This window comes from Capra hircus, chromosome 4, assembly GCF_001704415.2.
Source record: "Capra hircus breed San Clemente chromosome 4, ASM170441v1, whole genome shotgun sequence".
Taxonomy (NCBI): Eukaryota; Metazoa; Chordata; class Mammalia; order Artiodactyla; family Bovidae; genus Capra; species Capra hircus.
Window position 1 is genome coordinate 11,147,626 of NC_030811.1, and position 20,116 is coordinate 11,167,741.

Consider the following 20,116-nt stretch of genomic DNA (forward strand, 5'->3'; position numbering starts at 1 on the left):
TTAAATGCATTAACTCCCAATATTCTTTTCATATTCAAGCCATATGTAGATAGAAAACTTACGTCTTTCTTTTTTTAAGTCCCAATACTATGGGCATACCAATTTATATGGTGTTAAAGGCCTTTTGTTCAAATTCTGGAATTTCAGTTTTCTCATCCTTAATTCAAGAACAGATATCTGCTTTGTCTATATCCTATGGCTTCCCTGGTGGCTCAGAGGTTAAAGTGTCTGCCTGGAATGCTGGAGACCCAGGTTCGATCCCTGGGTTGGGAAGATCCCCTGGAGAAGGAAATGGCAACCCACTCCAGTACTCTTGCCTGGAGAATCCCATGGAGGGAGGAGCCTGGTAGGCTGCAGTCCATGCGGTCACTAAGAGTCGGACACGACTGAGCGACTTCACTTTCACTTTTCCCTTTCATGCATTGGAGAAGGAAATGGCAACCCACTCCAGTGTTCTTGCCTGGAGAATCCCATGGACAGGGGAGCCTGGTGGGCTGCCGTCCATGGGGTCACACAGAGTCGGACACGACTGAAGCGACTTAGCAGCAGCAGCAGCAGCAGTAGACATTATTAGCAAATTGTTAATTGATGAATATGGTTATGAATAATACACTCATTAGAGGAAGAATTATTTCCTGAAAAATAACTCATTAAACCTTTACTTCAAGGTAATGAACTTTTCTGCATTCTATCCAGCTTTTATTTATTCACTTATGATTTAAGAGTCTACTTTGTTTCTTCAAAGGCTTGCTGTACCTTACAATGTTAAATGTAAATAAAACAGAAAAGAAAAGAAAATGTAGATAAAACTGTACTTTAAGGAAGAGAAGAGATGCATTCTTCTCTAGATAGCCTTGATAAATTTCTGTAACTGAACATAAATTTAGGCCAGGGGAGGACCATTGGACCCAGCAGTTAATACAGTCTCCATGTTTGAGAGCATATAAAACTACCAAGAGGTGCTCAATAAACATGTATTAAGAACGGTGAATGACTGAGTTAACCTGGAGAGAGTCTACTCCATTGCAAGCCCCTTGACCTCAAATAGTAGGTGTAACAGATCGTGTTAATTTTATGCCATGCAGTGACATAACTATTACTCTACAGGTCACATACTGGTCTTTCTGATGGGTATTTTATATTGCCCTTTTAGAAATCTAATTATATTAAATTAAATTATAACCCCCTGAAGGCATTTCGATGAGGATTTATAAGATACTCTAGTTTTTAAAAGCTGATTTCCATTTATCCCATTTAGAGAACTTAGATGAAAGATTAATGAATGTTTTCCTGAGACATGTTGCATCTCATTTGGGCAAATGTTTGAAAACAGTCTGGTTTAGTTTATGATTTGGTGATTTTTTCAGGCTTGCTTAATGATATGTATAAAGTTGACTCATGAACTGCTCATCAATTCTAACTATAAGACACAGCATCAGACCTACAAGTGCCGATTTGAAAATTGGGGAGTCTGACCTGAAATTCTATCCATAAAAATGTCACACAGCAAGGAGGCAGTCTGGAAGGAAACTGGATGATGGCCAGTAGATGATTTCAGTGTCTACACACAATGTCAGTGCTTACGGGAATTCTGGAGGTCTTCCCATTGACTGTGCCTTCACGTTTCCTTTGTGAAATCTATGGCTAAGGGTTGACTGCAACTCTTTCAAGGTCTACAGATGCTCATCCTTCTTGTGAGGCCAGTGGCTTTTGAATCATTTCACTTTGTTGTGGAATGGGGCTTTGCTTCTTATTCGTGAAATAAACAGACATCAGCAGAGAGGAGAAAGAATTCTGAATTGAAAGTGGGCCACCAAGGTGCACTATTATCCATTTCCACAGAAAGCTGGTGCTGCACAAAAATAAAATCAAGGGGTTAGTGGGCGGGGTTGGGGGGGGCTGCCACTGGAAGCATAGAAGAAGATCTAAACTGAAAATTCTGCGTATTCTAGCATTACTAATTTAAATCTAATCACTGCTGCTATTCTCCAAATTTTGTTTTTGGCACCTAAATCTTCTAAGCACTTATCTACTCTAAATCTGGAACATTTTCCTGGAGATACTATTGTCTGCTTAAGTATCACACTCTCACATTTCTTCCTAATGCCTGAATCACATTCTTCTTATAGCAGATGCCAACAGTACTGTCAACTGAAGAAAAAAGCATGACTTAAAAAGCTGTGAGTTATGTTCCATCTGGGGGTCTTACTGAGGACCACAGTTCAGGATATAGCCTCTCAAAAAGCTCTGGAGCAACTGTTACAAAGAGGCAAGGGAGGTGCCAGGAAGTATAGTTTTGTTGAAAAAAGCAAACAAACGAACAAACAAAAACATGTAATCAAATATTAGAAGATTAAAACTAATCACCAAAAACCCCCACCAAACATCTTAATCATTTTAGTCTTTTGCTAAGTATGGGAAGACACATGAGTCTGAACCCTCTGAAATCATTCCATAGCTATGCATTTCAACTATTTAAGGCCGTATCCGGTTTTTGTCCATTTTAAAATTACCCTCAGTGTGGATGCAGTGGCTGATAGCTTAATGGTGGGCAATATTTCTTCTTTACTGGCATGGAAAGCAACACTTTTTTTTTTTTTTTTTTTTTTGGTCCACAATACTGTCTGTGTATCTCACCAATGTAAAATTACAACTGTTTATTGCCAATCAACTCATCAGCTCAATCCTTTCTATAACTGTAGAAATTTTTTTTTTTTTGGTGTCTTTCCATGGTTTTCTCTTCAATCTTCTTAATTTTTTAAATCCTTCTTAGTCCTTTCATTTCCAACCTTCAGGCATTTTTTCTGCTGCTATTGCATCATCAATGTCTTCACATGGAACTTAAATTCTTGATATCAAATTAGAACAGGTATTTAGATTACTATAAAACTGTGTACTGACATAATCATCTCCTTATTCATCCATGCAACTGGAATGTTAACCCACTTAAATACTGTACTTTAAAAAACCCCCCTTCATTCCTCACACCTGTTTTATAGATGTTCAGCTATATTCTCTGTACTTGAGAGAATGGCTTTCTGAAAATAGCTACTGCAGAAAATATCTTTTGTACAAGGAAGACCCTCTTTACAAAACTATCTAGATGATGCCAGAGTAAGATCTGAGAGAATGCTAATATAGAGGTGAATTTCATATTTCTCTTCTTCTGTGTATCAATATAGGAAGTAAACACTATCACATACAGACTCTTGCTTTTTAGATACAGTCAGACATTTTATATTTGAAACCATGATAGATTTCTATTGCTCTGTAGAGTAACTCATTTTCCCTAAGAATCTAGTATCTCAAAGAATATTTGTTCCTCAGAAATGTTAATACACTTTTATGATCAAATGAGCCGGGGAAAAGTCTGGGTTTGAGATAGATGGATGAGCATGGGTTATCTCAGAGCCTTTAATATGCTAATGTGTTTTGTGAATCACCAAAGGGTTTCAAGCTGCCCTAATATTGGTATTTCTTAAACACATTTCACCTCAGAAGTTCACAGCCTTAATTCTCCCTGCGGTGCAAGCTTTGAAAAATTCTTGTCTAGACACTCGTTAGGACACAAGACTAATTACTCTTTGAACTCTCTTTCAAGTGTATGGCCTGAGTTCATATATAAAAACCATGTAACATGTGAATTACTCCAAAACACTCAAGGTGCAAAGAGTGTCAGATTTGATTAATTTCTCTAAATTAGATTAATTGGTCCATAATACCTACTTGATGAAATTAGCAAGAATCCCAATATTCATTATTTGTCATTACTATCTTTCTCTCCTTGACTTAACAGGCCAATGGTCAACAGTTTCCTGCCAGGGAGCCCTTTGTTCATTTACAGTGGTGACATTTTTTGGACAACATTCCCTCCGTCTGGATCAACTCTGACTGCCGGGATCTTTCCTTTGACTCCAGTCAAGTGTCTGAGGGCTTCCCTGGTGGTTCAGATGGTAAAGAATCTGCCTGCAATGCAGGAGACCTGAGTTCAATCGCTGAGTCAGGAAGATCCCCTGGAGAAGGATATGGCAACCCTCTCTATTATTCTTGCCTGGAGAATCCAATGGACAGAGAAGCCTGGCAGGCTACAGACTATGGGATCACAAAGAGTCAGACATGACTGAGCAACTAACACTCACTTTTCAAGTGTCTGAAGGCCAGGGGTCCACCTTCTCAGAGGTCCTGTCTCCTTAGCCACTCATGTAGATACCATTTTGCATCATCTGATTCTCATCACCATGGACAAATCATCCTTGTCTCTCATGTTTTGGGTCCCACTTTTCTTTTTCTCAAAATACCAGCCTTAACAGTTTCCCTTTGGACATTCAGCTTAATTGTCCAAAATGTTTTAAAAAGTCCCCAAATGCTATCTTGAGCTCTCATCTACATCTAACTGTACAGCCCTACAACATGAAAAATCTATTAATTCCCTGCAGAAGCAGAAAACTTGGAACTCCTTCCTGTACAGTGAAAACAAACAAACAAACAAAAATCATACAATAAAACATACAAAAAATCCACAAAATTTATTAATAGCTTACTAATAACTCTATAAAACAATATACCTTGGGGTAGTTTGTATACAATGTGGTAAACCCATCCCAGATTCATAATACCCAGTGCTCAGAAACTCTCCTAGTTCCTTAGAGAAGGGAATATTTGAAAGTTTGATTCATTTGTTGCTTTCACTAGCTAAGCATAAGATTGATATTAACCCTGCATTTAAGATCCCACAAAAATAAAATCTCAACATCAGAACATTCAAAGATATACTTCCCATTTCTTGTTGGTAATTTTTATTTTTTAGCATGCAGCATAACCTATTCACAGTTGTTGCTATCTTGGGAATATTAAATTTTTTATTAAAAAGAAGGAAAGCAAAACTATTAAAATATAATTAACTATGCAGCATTCCTATTTCAAGCAAAGGATTTTTTTCAATCAATTCAGATGAGACAATTTATTCCATAAAAGAGAATTCTTATTCATTTATTTTAAAAAATGTAAGCAGATCCTTCCATATGAATGCTGTTTTCACTAAAATTTTCCACTGTTAACACAACATGAATAAATATTATTCAGCATATTTAAAAAATCACTTAATTTCATTGGAGAAATTATTTTGGTCATTTTGGCTCTTAATTCTACTAGTTCTTGGTGAAATAATTAGGCAAATATTGAGTAATTGAAAATTAGAATATAATTAAAAGCAGTTCTTACTATTAGACTCACATCTGATAGCAGTAGTATTTTTGTGAGATGTATAGCAAAAACTGACATAGCACATGGACTGAATATTGAGCGTAGGTGAATCTAGAGTCCTGGGACTAGTGACATTTTATAAAATATGCTGAATATGAAAATGGGTAGAAGGACCACCGACTCCTTCCCAAATATATACACGCACATAAGTCTTCATACAACCATATGAGTCAGAGAATAATTGATGGATAATTAAGGTAAGTCTAGACTTGATTCTACAAAAACCTGAGATTAAAGTCATTGTTGATTTTGTTTAAATAATAAAGTAAAAGTGGCAGAAGAGAGAACAACTCTATCCAACTTATTCCTCTTGTGCAGAACTGTTTTGTTCTGCCTCTGCCCTACTGGCCTTGTTATTGTGCCTCATTCCCCACTTCTAACTGGCCGAGGGCTTCCTCATGCAGTTACGGTTCAGTTCAGTTCCGTTCAGTTCAGTTGCTCAGTCGTGTCCGACTCTTTGCGACCCCGTGAACTGCAGCACACCAGGCCTCCCTGTCTGTCACCAACTCCCGGAGTTCACCCATGTCCATTGAGTCGGTGATGCCATCCAACCATCTCATTTTCTGTCGTCCCCTTCTCCTCCTGCCCTCAATCTTTCCCAGCATCAGGATCTTTTCAAATGAGTCAGCTTTTTGCATCAGGTGGCCAAAGTATTGGAGTTTCAGTTTCAACATCAATCCTTCCAATTGTACCTGAAAACACCAAGCTAGAAGCATAGGGGAGATAATGAACCCAGGGAGAAGCAGTAGCTATTGAGAGTGAGATATAAATACCCTAGGAATCCTCATGTCCCAGGGGAGGTAACACTGACCTAAGGGTCTCACACCAATTCGCAGTTTCCCAGTGGGATTAAGGCAGCGATATCTATAGTGACAGCCGGCTGGATAACACTTCTTTGCTGCCTTCCCTTTCCTAGTTCACATCCCCACTCCTCTACCAAGAAATCACCGAGCCTGGAATCCTTGTCTCACAGCCTGCTTCTAGGAGTACGCAATGAAGATGATGCTCCAAGAACATGTCAAAATCAAGTCAGCTGGGATAGTCTAGATTACCTCTACATTCTCAGGGACTGAAGCAGAAAGTAAAGAAGATCAGACTGTCCCTCATCTCTCCTCCTTTCAGGCCAGCAAGCCTGCGATTCACAAATAGAGAAGAAATGGGAAGGGTAGAGAGGAGAAAAGGACATCAAGTGAGACTATTCTAATGCTCACTTTTTACTGTCTCTTTTATAGCTTTTATCTCTCTTTGTTTTGTTTTGTTTTTTTTTTTTGCGGCAAAGTAAGGGTTTATCCTGTGGGGCTTCCCTGGTGGCTCAGTGGTAAAGAATCCACAGCCAAACCTGTGCAGGAGACACAGGTTTGATCCCTGATCTAGGAAAATCCCCTGGAGAAGGAAATGGCAACCCACTCCAGTATTCTTGCCTGGGAAATCCCATAGACAGAGGAGCCTGATGGGCCAAAATCTATGGGGTCGCAAAGACTCAGTGACTAAACAAAAACAGGGGTTTATCACAGAGTGTCAAGTAAGGGAGAAGGCAAGCCTCGGATCTATTCCAACTTGGTTTGTTTGGTTGGTTTTTTTGGAGTATACTTGCTCTGCAATGTTGTGTTAATTTCTGCTATACAATGCCGTGAATCAGCCACATGCACACACATATCCCCTTCTTCCCGAGCCTCCCTGCCACCCCTCCAGGTCATCACAGAGCATGGAGCTGAGCCTCCCGTGTTACACAGCAGCTTCCCACTAGCCATCTTATTTTCCATACGGCAGTGTATATATGTCAATGCCACTCTCTCAATTCACCCTCCTCTCCCCCCACATGTCCCCACGTCCCGTGTCTACATCTGTGTCTCTATTCTTGCTCTGCAAACTGCAACACTATTTACAGGAGCCTGACGGAAGCAACCTAAATGTCCATTGACAGATGAACGGATAAGAAGATGTGGTTCATGTATGCCATGGAATATTACTGAGCCATAAAAAGGAACAGAACTGGGTCATTTATAGTGATGTGGATGAACCTAGAGGGAAGACAGAAAGAGAAAAACAAATATTGTATATTAAGACATATGTATGGAATCATCTCATATTTTCTGGCCACAGCCATTTCACCGTATCTCAGTGAAACAAGATGTCCCTAGTCTTTCCCTTTATCAGCCCCCTGTTTCTGCTGCTTGTACTTCTTGCTTGAATGGCTCACTCCAAAAAGGCCCATACTTTTTCCCACATGTCTGCAAATGCTTATTGTTTACCCAACTCCCCAAGAAACCAACACAATACTAGTCAAAGACATGCTAAATATAAAATCAGGAAGAAGGATGCTGGAATCTTTCTCAAACCTGGTGCTAAATGCTCAGAGTTACTTAAGGAAACACTACTTACTATATATGGCAGTGCTACTTCTTAATGCTTCCAATATGGGTGTATATTTGATTTTTCATAATACTCAGTATAAAGTGAGGTGTGACTTTCCGGTTCTCATAGATTATGCTCTGAAGAGACTTTCTGTTTCTAATTTAATGAATTATTGCTTTATCATGTTTCAGAGTGACACCCGGTTTGCTATGAGACTTGAAAAGCTACTAGTTACAATATGACAAAGTCAAATTGGTTTTGAGGTAAGCAGTCAAGTTTCTGTCTATTGCTGCCTTCTGAAGATTAAATTCTAAGATCAACCCTTAAAGAGGCTAATCTATGGAAAAGTTTTTCGGGCCTAAACTCTGGTCTCAGCTAAACTGAAAGCCACTTTTCTTGGACAAGTTTTAAAAACATATTTCTTCGTAATGCCTACAGTACCTTATTACATTGACTTGATAAGATTCTTATACAAATTGCACAGGATGATTCAAGATGACACACTCTAACATGAAGATTACGTTCTAAAACATATAACCCACAAACTGATTACATTACTATTACTATATAACAGAGTGAAGAAGGAAGCAATTAATCAGGTTTTATCTGTCTGCTCCTATGGACCAATGTGGTAAAAACAACACTTTCCATAATTTTGCCTTGTATCTCCAAAGTGTTTTATAGGGCCAGCCACAGAGGTGCAGATAAGTAAGTTTTTAACTGTATAAATTAATACATGCATAGGGTCATTAGGAAGATAGAATAGTTGTTAAACAAGATTATGCCTTGATTTGAAACACTAAATAAATAACAGAATCTGCTCAACAAGAAGAGACGTATTTAGCAATCAAAACCTAGAAAGAATAGAGTTTTACAGGCAAATACTGGAGGTACCCAGTCTCACTCCAAAAGAGACAGGATTTTGGCTCAAAGACTCAAGGATCTTTTAGCAACTGTATTTCCTTAGGCAGATGGACAATATATTTTAAATATACTTCAATTTCAAACTCATGGGGGCAATGCATAGGTTTAATTTCACCTTCTATTTACCTTTTCCAAAGGAAACATGTACAAGTCATGCAAAAATAGTTTTTCTTTTTTTCATTGTAAGTTGACCGTTGGTTTTTCTTTTATACCCTAAGCCTCTTTTTAACTTGAACCCCGTACGTCCTTTCATAAGTAAACTCTCAGATTTAAGTCTATGGGGCTTGAGTCCAGACCCAAAGCTGTGGAAAACCTTTCCTTGGAAGCCTCTTGAGAGATCGTCAGTCAGACTCTTTCCTAGTTACAGGAACCTTTTATTGTTCTTTTTAGTCGCTAAGTTGTGTCTGACTCTTTTGCAACCCCTTGGATTCTAGATCGCCATGTCCTTCTGTCCATGGGATTTCTCAGGCAAGAATACTGGAATGGGTAGCCATTCCCCTTCTCCAGGGGATCGTTCCAACACAGGGATTGAACCCAGGTCTCCTGCATTGACAGGTGGATTCTTTACCACTGAGCTATCAGGGAAACTTTAGTATTGGGATTAAAAACTACTAGAGAAAAACAAAAATTGTTTAACCTTAAAGATGCTGGGAAAAGTAAGAAAATTAGAAAATAAAGGTTCATTCTAACATCAAACTAGCTCTGTTTCTAAATTAGTCCTCTCCCATTCTGCATGAAATGGAAAGAAAATTATAAAAAATGTGAAGCCTCAAACTGTGTTAAATCTACAGCTCTTTCTAGTAAGTTCCTTCAGCATAAATGACCATGATAAATACCACGTGATCCCAGCCTTCAGCGCATCCCCAGACACACACCATCTGAACAATCAGACCCTGGTCTGTAGCCTGTGAATGTGGTCTACTTGGCTAAAAAGTTTTCCTACTTATTAATTAAATCTATCAGATCTTGTCTTGAGGGGTTCAACGAGAATACAAAGTTACTTAGGTGGTAGTTAGGACACTTAGACAAAGGGATGCATTTTCTGCTGATTATAGTTATAATAATAACAGGAAAAATTTCACTCCCCTGGCTGATTAAGAAGGTTTTCCATGCCCTACTCCAGGGAATCTTTCCGACACAGGGAATCAACCCTGGTCTGCTATATTGGCAGGTGGGTTTTTTTACCACTAGCTCCACCTGGGAAGCCCTAAGTTAGCCTTCCTTAGTTTTTGAATTGATATCTAGAAGTACACTATTTCTGTGTTTCTATAAAAGTCTATTGCAGGATCTGAATTCCTAGCTTCCTTTACCCATATGTATCTTCAAAATTTCTCCCTCACTTGAGATAACCTTAGCCAATCTATATTTCTTGCAATGAAAGGGCTTAAAGGACCCTGTATTTTGAACCCCTATCTCCTGCATTGGCAGGTGGATTCTTTACCACTGTGCCACCTGGGAAGTCCTTGAAAGGACCCACTAATTGTCAGCTATTGAATGTCCATAATGTTCTAGGACCTTTAAAATACATTAAATATATTAAATTATTAAATATATTTTAAATTAACTTATTTAATCTCCATAGCCACACTGCCAGATGGTAATTACTTTCCATGACTGGTTCATATTTATACAGGTAACAGCAGTGGAGCCAGGGCTCAAATCCACGGCTATAACACTTTGAAGCCCAGCTATTACACATCAGTTACAGCCAGTTACTCCCATTGTTTAAAACTGTTTTCATTTCCATTCACTTGCATCCTTTATGCCTTATCCATCCTAAGAAAATATTTTAAAGCATCTTTGTCTAAAACTGCAGCATAAGATGCTGATGAACTTGGAAAGACAAAATGTGATATTTTCTGTCATTTGGTAGCAGGGAAGATGTAATTTCTACTTAGATGCCAGGATACTCTTCAGTCAAGGAGGTAAGTTGCTTGCTTCTGAGGTTGTTCAGTGACATTTATGCTTGCCTGCTCTTGCCAGGGGTCACTCTAGAGTAGAGAAGAATCCTTGTGATGCTTCTGGGTTAAAACAAAATCTCTAACACCAGATGGATTTGAACCCTCATCTCTATTAGTTTTAGGACCTGGGGTGCCCTTAGCTACAAGTTAGTGTATCCTTTGATTTCACATGTGCACCAGTTTTTAAACAGCAAGTTTAATCCAACTTTTTATTAGATCAAAACTCAACAGGGTATTTCATATGCTTCGAGGAAGGTTCATTTAATCTCCTTTCAATGGAAATGGTTGTTTTGAAAAATGCCACTTATTCATTTTGTCTTTTGCTAATGTGTTTATTTTCGTTGAATGCCTGTGAGAGATCTTTCGCTTGGTAGTTTAGTAAACCATACCCAAAATATTCATACTTAACCTTTACTTGTTGAATTTTATTTCCCTTGTGAGAAGAATGCTTCTCCAAAACAGGATTAAAAAAAAAAAAAAAACGGAGCTGCAATCCAACAAAAAATTTAAATTTTGACACTGAGTGCTGGTGCTTTTTTTTTTAATTGAGAACTTTTCTAAGTTAAAAAAAAATCCTTTCTTTACGCTAGAAAAATAAACTCTAGAGAAGTTTACTACTGAAAAGATGAATACATTATATAGCAATAGCAGTTTGGGAAAGCAGAGCAATTTTAGGAAGTTTTCATAGTAGGGGCTTTATAAAAATGTATAATGTAACACATTATTCTTTTTCAGGATACAGGATGCATCAATTCACTTTTATTGCATATTATCATATGTAACCCAGTAACCCTGGCTACATCACTGCATCTCAAGGGCTTTTAGAAGGCAGTGTTTGTATTAGGCTGACGTTATCTGAACTGCTACTGAAATCAGAGGGACCCCCCCAGGAATGGCTTCAGGAGCCACTTCATGGAAAATTTCCCCCTGCCCAAGCAGTTATCTCGGAGAAGGCAATGGCAAACCATTCCAGTACTCTTGCCTGGAAAATCCCGTGGACGGAGGAGCCTGGTAGGCTGCAGTCCAGGGGGTCGCTAAGAGCTGGATACCACTGAGCAGCTTCACTTTCACTTTTCACTTTCATGCATTGGAGAAGGAAATGGCAACCCACTCCAGTGTTCTTGCCTGGAGAATCCCAGGGACGGGGGAGCCTGGTGGGCTGCCGTCTATGGGGTCACACACAGTCGGACACGACTGAAGCGACTTAGCAGCAGCAAGCAGTTATCTATTTAGGAAGTAGACCTTTGAGGAAGAATTTATTTGGAGGAAAAGTTTCATGGCTTAAGAAGACAAACAAAAGCTAGTACACCACTGACCTTCCAGCTCTTTTAACCCAGAAAAGGGGAATACTGTGTAGCAAAGGGAACTGTATTCAATACCCTGGAATAAACCCTAATGGAACAAAATACGAAAAAGAATATACAGCTATGGATAACTGAACCACTTTAGCGTATAGTAGAAACTGACACAAAATTGTGGATCAACTAGGCTTCAGCAAGATAAATTTAAAAATAAATAGAAGGGGGGAAACTGTGTTGCCATTACTCTTCATTGAGTTTTTCTCATCCAGCATTTCCATTATCCACTACTCCATTTTGAAGTCTATTCTTCTTTCCTTTAAGAAAGTTTACCATGGACAGATAGGCTGAGAGATAGATAAATTTTATATGAATATTAATCTTTTTAAAATCATGCGAAATGGCTCAGTGATCTAATAGATAAGAGAGTTTTACTGTACCGATGCATGTCTTACTTGAAAGATAATTATATAAGATTAAATTCCTTTTCTCAGCCAATCAGAAAAGAGATTCCAATCATTTTTATGACCTCTAATAAACTTTGTGGATGAAAAATTGGGCTATTAATTTCAAGTACAGTGACAGAAATAAAATATTGTGAGTAAAATTTTTCCTTGTGCTTCATGGGCAAAAAAATATATGGTCTATATTTACTTGAATCATTAAAATTCTGTATTCATTATTTATAAAATAAAGCAATAGGAAAATGGCAAGAAAATGATAAAACAACAAGGAAGTTGCATAAAGAGATGAAATGCAAATCACATTTATCTAAGAGAGGAATTAATGTTGGTAAAATTTCTATTAGGAAAGAATGCTATAGGACACACACAGGACAGATTTTTATTTTTAGGAAAGTGGTGCTAGCCTAATACATGAAGAACCTGCTTTCTAGAAATAAAAACATAATATAAATAAAATATCCAACATGAATATATATTTACAATCTGCCCAGCTGTCATCTAAACACCTGGAATATGCTAATTCATTTCACATTTATTATAATTCAATGGGGTTCTCTACCATTGTCATCTGTAAGGAAGAATACACTGAGGCCCAATGACATTAAGAAATGTGCTCAGGTCACATACCTATAAAGTGATGGGGCCAGAATGTTCATTTACACAATCCTCCCTACCAAGCAGCATTAAAAAAAAACAAAAGTTCAAATTCTTTCTGTTTCTCATCAGTTCAGTTCAGTCGCTCAGTTGTGTCCAACTCTCTGTGACCCCATGGACTGCAGCACGCCGGGCTTCCCTGTCCATCACCAACTCCTGAAGCCTACCCGAACTCATGTCTATTGAGTTGGTGATGCCATCATTCCACATCATCTCATCATCATTTGTCACCAGTGTCAGACAAATATTCTCAGTTATCACCTGGATCTCTCCCGGTAGAACTCTATAAGCATTTTGGATGCTGTAGCTCTCAAAATGGGTCCCACAGAATTTCTCTTCTTCCCTTGACTATCCTGCAAGGTGGAGGACAGTGGTGGGAACAAGCCCCTCCTGGTATAGAGAACACAATGGTGGAGTATGACTGGTAAGAAATGTTAAAAAAAAAAAAAAAAAAGCAAACATATAAGACCAAACAGAAACCATTTCCTTTTAATGGTATCCATGTGCACACAATGCTCAACCATGTCACTGATAAAATACTCTTTTCCTGAGACTGACGGCTCCCCGGCCAAGCTCCTTTTCAAGGATTCTCACTATCACTTATGCTTATCCTTCCCTACCATTGCCGATCTCATCAACAGTTGTGCCAGCCATTTAGCCAAAAACATGAGTTATCCTAGAAGATTCCTCCTTCTCAATTAATTCCTGTTTGTTCATCAATTAAAAAAAATAATGAGCCCCTTTGATATTTCTAGCATCAGTTTTCTGCCCTCTTCTGTCTATTTTTATTGACAGTCACCAAGATCTCCAAGTAAACTCAATTTTCTCATTAATTACAAAGAAACACGTTAATTGACTTTTCTAGATTACAGAAGTTTAGGAAAGAAAATACAAATCACTTAGGATGTCAATGACTGGAGTCAACCAATATAATGTTTTTGTACAACCTCCAGTCCATTTTTATCCTCCCTTCTCCTCTGCCCTTCTTCTGTATCTACTGCCTGCTACCTGTGTAAGCATATTTTATAGAACTGGGCTTATACTTTATACATAGATTCGTTGAATTCATTTTTCATCACTTAGTATAAATAACTAGTAAGAGTGTTGGAGAAGATTCTTGAGAGTTCCTAAACTGCAAGGAGATCAAACAACTCAATCCTAAAGGAAATCAATCCTAAATATTCACTGGAGGAACTGACACCGACTCTGAAGACGCCGACTTTGGCCCCCTGATGAGAAGAGCCGACTCACTGGAAAAGACCCTGATGCTGGGAAAGATTGAAGGCAGGAGAAGGGGATGACGGAGGACGAGGTAGTTGAATAGCATCACCGACTCAATGGACATGAGTTTGAGCAAGCCTGAGGAGATGGTGAGGAGAAGGCAATGGCACCCCACTCCAGTACTGTTGCTTGGAAAACCCCATGGATGGAGGAGCCTGGTAGGCTGTAGTCCATGGGGTCTCGAAGAGTCGGACACGACAGAGCGACTTCACTTTCACTTTTCACTTTCATGCATTGGAGAAGGAAATGGCAACCCACTCCACTGTTCTTGCCTGGAGAATCCCAGGGACGGGGGAGCCTGGTGGGCTGCCGTCTATGGGGTCGCACAGAGTTGGACACAACTGAAGCGACTTAGCAGGAGATGGTGAGGGGTAAGGAGGCCTGGTCGGTGTGCTGCAGTCCATGGGGTTGCAAAGAGTCAGACATGATTGAGCAACTGAACATGGGCCAGTGACTGAACAAAAAGAATTTTGAGATCAAAGGGCATAATGGGTTTTTTGTTTGTTTCGGTTACATTTCTTAAAATAATAAAATGAATATGTGCCTATTGTTGAAGACTTGGAAACTGCAAAATAACAGGAAAATATAAGAGTTACACACAACCCCATGGCCGTTGTACTGGAGCTCAGACAAAACTGTCCCCTGTCACTTTTCACTAGATGACTATTGTTCATGTCCTAATAAATGCTCGTCTCAGTCACGTTTGGGCTTCCATGGTGATTCAGTGGTAAAGAATCCACCTGCTAATGCAGGACATGTAGGTTCAATCCCTGGGTTGGAAAGATACCCTGGAGAAGGAAATGGTAACTCACTCTAGTACTGCTGTCTGGGAAATCCCATATACAGAGAAGCCTGGAGGGCTACAGTCCATGGGCTCCATGACATGACTTAGCGACTCAACAATAACAACTCAATCGTGTTTACTTCATCTCTCAAATTACCATCCACACAGATTCCAGGATGAAGTCTTTAAATTTATAATAGTTTATTTTATAAACAAACATAATGAGGTCACCCTGTTGAACTGCCGTGCCCTATTCTCTGACTTTACTATACTAATGAATTACCCCCAACACAACATGATTTTGCAAAAGGTACTCTCCCTACTTGATTTAATGTGCTTCACTCCTCAGCCACAGAAGTAGAACGAAGTTATTAAACAATGTTGGTGGTTTAGTCACTAAGTCATGTCCAATTCTTGCAACCCCATGGACTGTAGCCTGCCAGGCCTCCTCTGTCCATGGGATTCTCCAGGCAAGAATACTGAATGGGTTGCCATTTCCTTCTCCAGGGGATATTCCCAACCCAGGAATGGAACCTGGGTCTCCTGCATTGCAGACAGATTCTTTAGGGACTGAGCTACAACTGAAGCCTTGTTACAATGTTATACAATGTTATATATACTATCTTATACAATGTTCAGTTCAGTTCAGTCCCTCAGTTGTGTCTGACTCTTTGCGACCCCATGAATTGCAGCACGCCAGGCCTCCCTGTCCATCACGAACTCCTGGAGTTTACTCAAACTCATGTCCATCAAGTCGGTGATGCCATCCAGCCATCTCGTCCTCTGTCATCCCCTTCTCCTCCTGCCCCCAATCCCTCCCAACATCAGAATCTTTTCCAATGAGTCAGCTCTTCACATGAGGTGGCCAGAGTACTGGAGTTTCAGCTTTAGCGTCCATCCTTCCAATGAACACCCAGGACTGATCTCTTTTAGAATGTACTGGTTGGATCTCCTTGCAGTCCAAGGGACTCTCAAGAGTCTTCTCCAACACCACAGTTCAAAAGCATCAGTTCTTCAGGCACTCAGCTTTCTTCACAGTCCAACTCTCACATCCATACATGACCACTGGAAAAACCATAGCCCTGACTAGACGGACCTTTGTTGGAAAAGTAACGTCCCTGCTTTTGAATATGCTATCTATACAGTGTTAGTAACCCCAATAGAATGAGTCAGAATCTGGGTGCTGTGAGGTTGAATTACCACAAAATAGAGCAGTGGGACCAGCTAGACATTTTCTGGTTCAGGAGGCGATGTTTCAGGAAAAGGGGATTAGAGCAAATCTCTGAGATGATGGGGAGATTTGGGAACAAATAGAAATTCCTATTTCCTAAAAAAGGATGGGATTAGATTATAAAGAGTTAAGGAGTCAAAGAAGTCAAACAAAAAGAAGGAATTAAATTAGCAATGCATACATTAGCAGGATTTTCACCAGCAAGGGATTATCTGAAATTGTGTTTAAAAAATACCAGTCTAGGGACTTTCCTGATAGTCCAGTGGTTAAAACTCTACACTTCCAATGCTGAGGATATGGGTTCAATCCTTGCTTAGGAAACTAAGAGCCCATCCCCCACACTGGGGTCCCAAAAAACGAACAACATCAACAACAAAAAATCAAATGCGAAGGAATGTGAGGTTCCCCCCAAAAGGAAAGACATTGAGAGGAAACTTAGATGTATAGTAATAAGACCTTGTGAGCCTTCCTCCAAAAAAAATCTCTGCATTGAATAAATAAATAAATAATTTAACCTGATAAAAATATAAAAAATACCACTCAACAGCTGCAGAGCAGATTAGATTAGAAGGCTATTGCTGATTTTAGGCAGCTGGGCCAGTGTGCTGCTATAGTTCTCAAAATGTGATGTTAAGAAAAAGGGACAGGCTAGCATTGTGAGAGTTAAGTGACATACAATCGATCAGACTGTCACCAGCATCAAAGCCTGAGCCCAGGGTGTGTCTGCTAATTCCCAGCGTCACCCCGGCACATGGGCACACAGGAGTTTTTGCCATAGTTTGTTACGCTGACTTAGCTATTCATTTTCCTCATATTTTCCAAGATGAATGCCAAGTCTCATGTGTGCCTCTTCTTGGACTTCTACTGGAAACCTGGTTTATAAACTGGACCCCAGCTGATTGCCACTTGCAATCATGGTCATTTGATAGGATATTTGCCACCTCAAAGAATTTATACACAGTAAAATAATTTGAAAATCATTTATACAGTAAATAAACTTATTTTTAATTATTTCCTGAAATACTATATGGTTTTGAGTATTTTTCTCTATATACCTTCTAAATGACACTTAGATTATTTTTATTTGCCATTATTGGATGCAGTTTATTGGTCAAAACTGTCTTGAAAAAATTTACTCATGGGTGTTCTGAGTTTTATTTTTAACTGTTTCGGTTAATTTCACTATTGTTGACTGTTGAAAAGCAGTCTATACTTTTTAAGTAGTGTTATAGATAGCTAAAATGTCTTTCATCTTTCAAAGTACCTTTTAAAAAATGATTTCTTTTAATTTTTCCCTGCACACAATTTCCTAATATTTTTATACTTCAATTTTTATTAAAAAAAAAAAACTAATGGACTCCCTTAGCTTCTCCTTTCCATGCAGAATTTAATTGAGTGATCAATCACTAACATAAAGTGTTCTTAAACCTGCAAGGGCACATTTATGCAATTTTACATAAGCCTTGCCAATACGAAGTCAAACTCAGTAAACTGTTTTTTTTTTTTCCCCCTATTGAGGAACAAACTCTATAAAGACCAAAATAAAAGATACATGAATTATCTCATTCCAAGCTAAAGAGAGGAGACAATTCTATTCCTTGATTTAAAAAAAAAAAAGTTACTTATTACAACAACAAAAAAAATCAGGGCTTGGAATAATATATGATACTTTTATTATATTAAAATGGCGGATTATGATATTATCTCAGAAGAACAATAAGCAACACTTTCATGCTTTTGTTCTCCTCTTGACATAAAACTCTTCATTTTCTGACCAGAACATGGTCTCTCCTAATTTGATGCTGTACCACAGATAAAGATGGATGAAACTCTCTGAAGGTCTGACCTTGCCAGGGTCGAAATAATAAGTGTCCTTACAGGAAGATGCATTTCCAATTAGGTGAAAGATTCTAATTTTACATACCTTTTGAGAAACAAAGAGCAAGGACCCCAAGTAAAATCAAGAATAAAATTCTGCTGGACCCAAATTAGATTTTTTTTATGAGGACGATTTTAGTCAAAATATGTTATTTTCCAGCTCCTGATGCTAATAGAAGGAAAATGCTTTTTAAACGCTTAGCAGATGTTTAGTGGTTTTATCATCATCATTATGAACAAGTTATGCTAAATTATGTAAATCTGTCTTGGAATGCAAGGCTTATATGTACTTAATATACTTTACAACTCTTTCCCTCCATTTGGTGGTAACGTCTTTAGGATGAGCATTAGGTGTTTAGTTTTTATTTATAAGAATACTTTACTGTACATTTTATTTTCCCCCTTACAGACCTTTCACAGACACATTATAACACCATAGTCTGCAGCTGGCCAGGCTCCTCTGTCCACAGAAACCTCCAGGCAAGAATACCAGAGTGGGTAGCTGTTTCCTTCCCCAGCGGATCTTTCTTACTCAGGGACCAAACCCGGGTCTCCTGCACTTCAGGTAGATTTCTTTATGTCCTGAGCCTCTAGGGAAGGCCAGTAACTTAACCAGAAGTGAAAATTTTGAATTACTCACAATTCTATCTGTCTCACATTTCCACTTATGGCTCTTAAGAAGATATATTCTTCATCTCCGTGTCGGTCTCTAGTTAAGACTGTCAAAGTTACATCCTTACACATCTCAGTCCTTTTTGCAAGAACATCAAACATCACATCCCAAACTCAGTGTATCATTTTCTGAAAACCTCCTCCTACTCAACCACCCACTCATGCTAGAAACAGGAATACGGTGATCTCTCCCACTGAAGTTAGTAATTGAGTTCTAACATTCTCCCCCTTAAAGTGTCTCTTCCATGGTCACTGGTTGGCACCTTGAGCATCTCGTCTCAGGAAGAAGGCTGTGACCCCAGCCCTCTGGCTTTTTTCCTTCTAAATAGACCTCCGAAAAACCAAGTCAAAATCTGTGGATGGTCATCACACTGTTAACCAAACATCTTGGCATGGACGAGAAACATCTCCCCAGACTGCCTGGTTTCCAATCTTGTCTCAGCTGCTCACTTTTGCTTACCATTCCCTCCACCTGGAAAGTCATCCTTCTAGCTGATCTGTTCATCCAATTTCTCTTAAACATTGAACACTTAGCTCAAGCAGTTTGTCTCCAACGTAGCTTTCCCTGTTTTCCATCACCTTCTTTCATGTAACTATGGTACTTGACTATAATTCTCAAAGCAGTTTAGAGAAATTTGAACAGCACTATATCGTCTCTTTGGCTGTAGATATCTGGAGGGCAGTGTTGTGTTTGACCTTGTGTATTGTAACTCAGAAGTGCCTGCACATAGTGGCGGCTCACTTATTTCTTGAGAGAATGAATGACTTGGGGTTGACTCCTTCCAGATAATTTGGGCATTAAAAACAAGATGGGTATTCCAAATAGAAATCAAAATCCAGAAATCTTAAATCCAGCTTCTACCTCTATCCTTAACATATTTTAATACATTTCTTCCTTTCTTCCTTCCTTCTGAGCTCGTTCCTTCCTTCCTCCCTTCTGTAAAACCCTTAGAAGCCCCAAATATGCCTGGTAACATGCTTGCCACTGAGAAACTATAAATTACACAGGATCACCATCCTTTCCTTAAATGCAATGAGAACTTAATTTTCAGTTCTTCGACTTAAGGAAAATATGTGTCCAACTGGCAAAACACAGGTCTTCTTTGATATGTCAAGAAATAGTACAGTGCTGTCTGCTCAGCCACTTCAGCTGTCTGACTCTTTGCCACCCTATGGGCTAGGCTCCTCTGTCCACGGGATTCTCCAGGCAAGAATACTGGAGGGGTTTACCATTTCCTGTTCCAGGGAATACAGTCCTGAATAGACATGAAGTTTGCAGAATTCCAGTAGAATTTGATATTCTAAAATGAATTTTATGTTAAATATGCTCTTGTGCTGTGCTGTGCTAAGTC

At 39.0% G+C, this 20,116-nt stretch overlaps 1 protein-coding gene and 1 non-coding gene across 2 annotated transcripts in view; one reads left to right on the top strand and one right to left on the bottom strand.

The window, feature by feature from the left end:
- Positions 1-20,116, bottom strand: part of CNTNAP2 (contactin associated protein-like 2) — a 2,354,843-nt gene that overhangs the window by 2,204,712 nt on the left and 130,015 nt on the right. The window lies entirely within an intron of this gene.
- Positions 202-273, top strand: TRNAS-GGA. The gene has a single exon. It is a non-coding gene; the product is annotated as a tRNA-Ser (tRNA).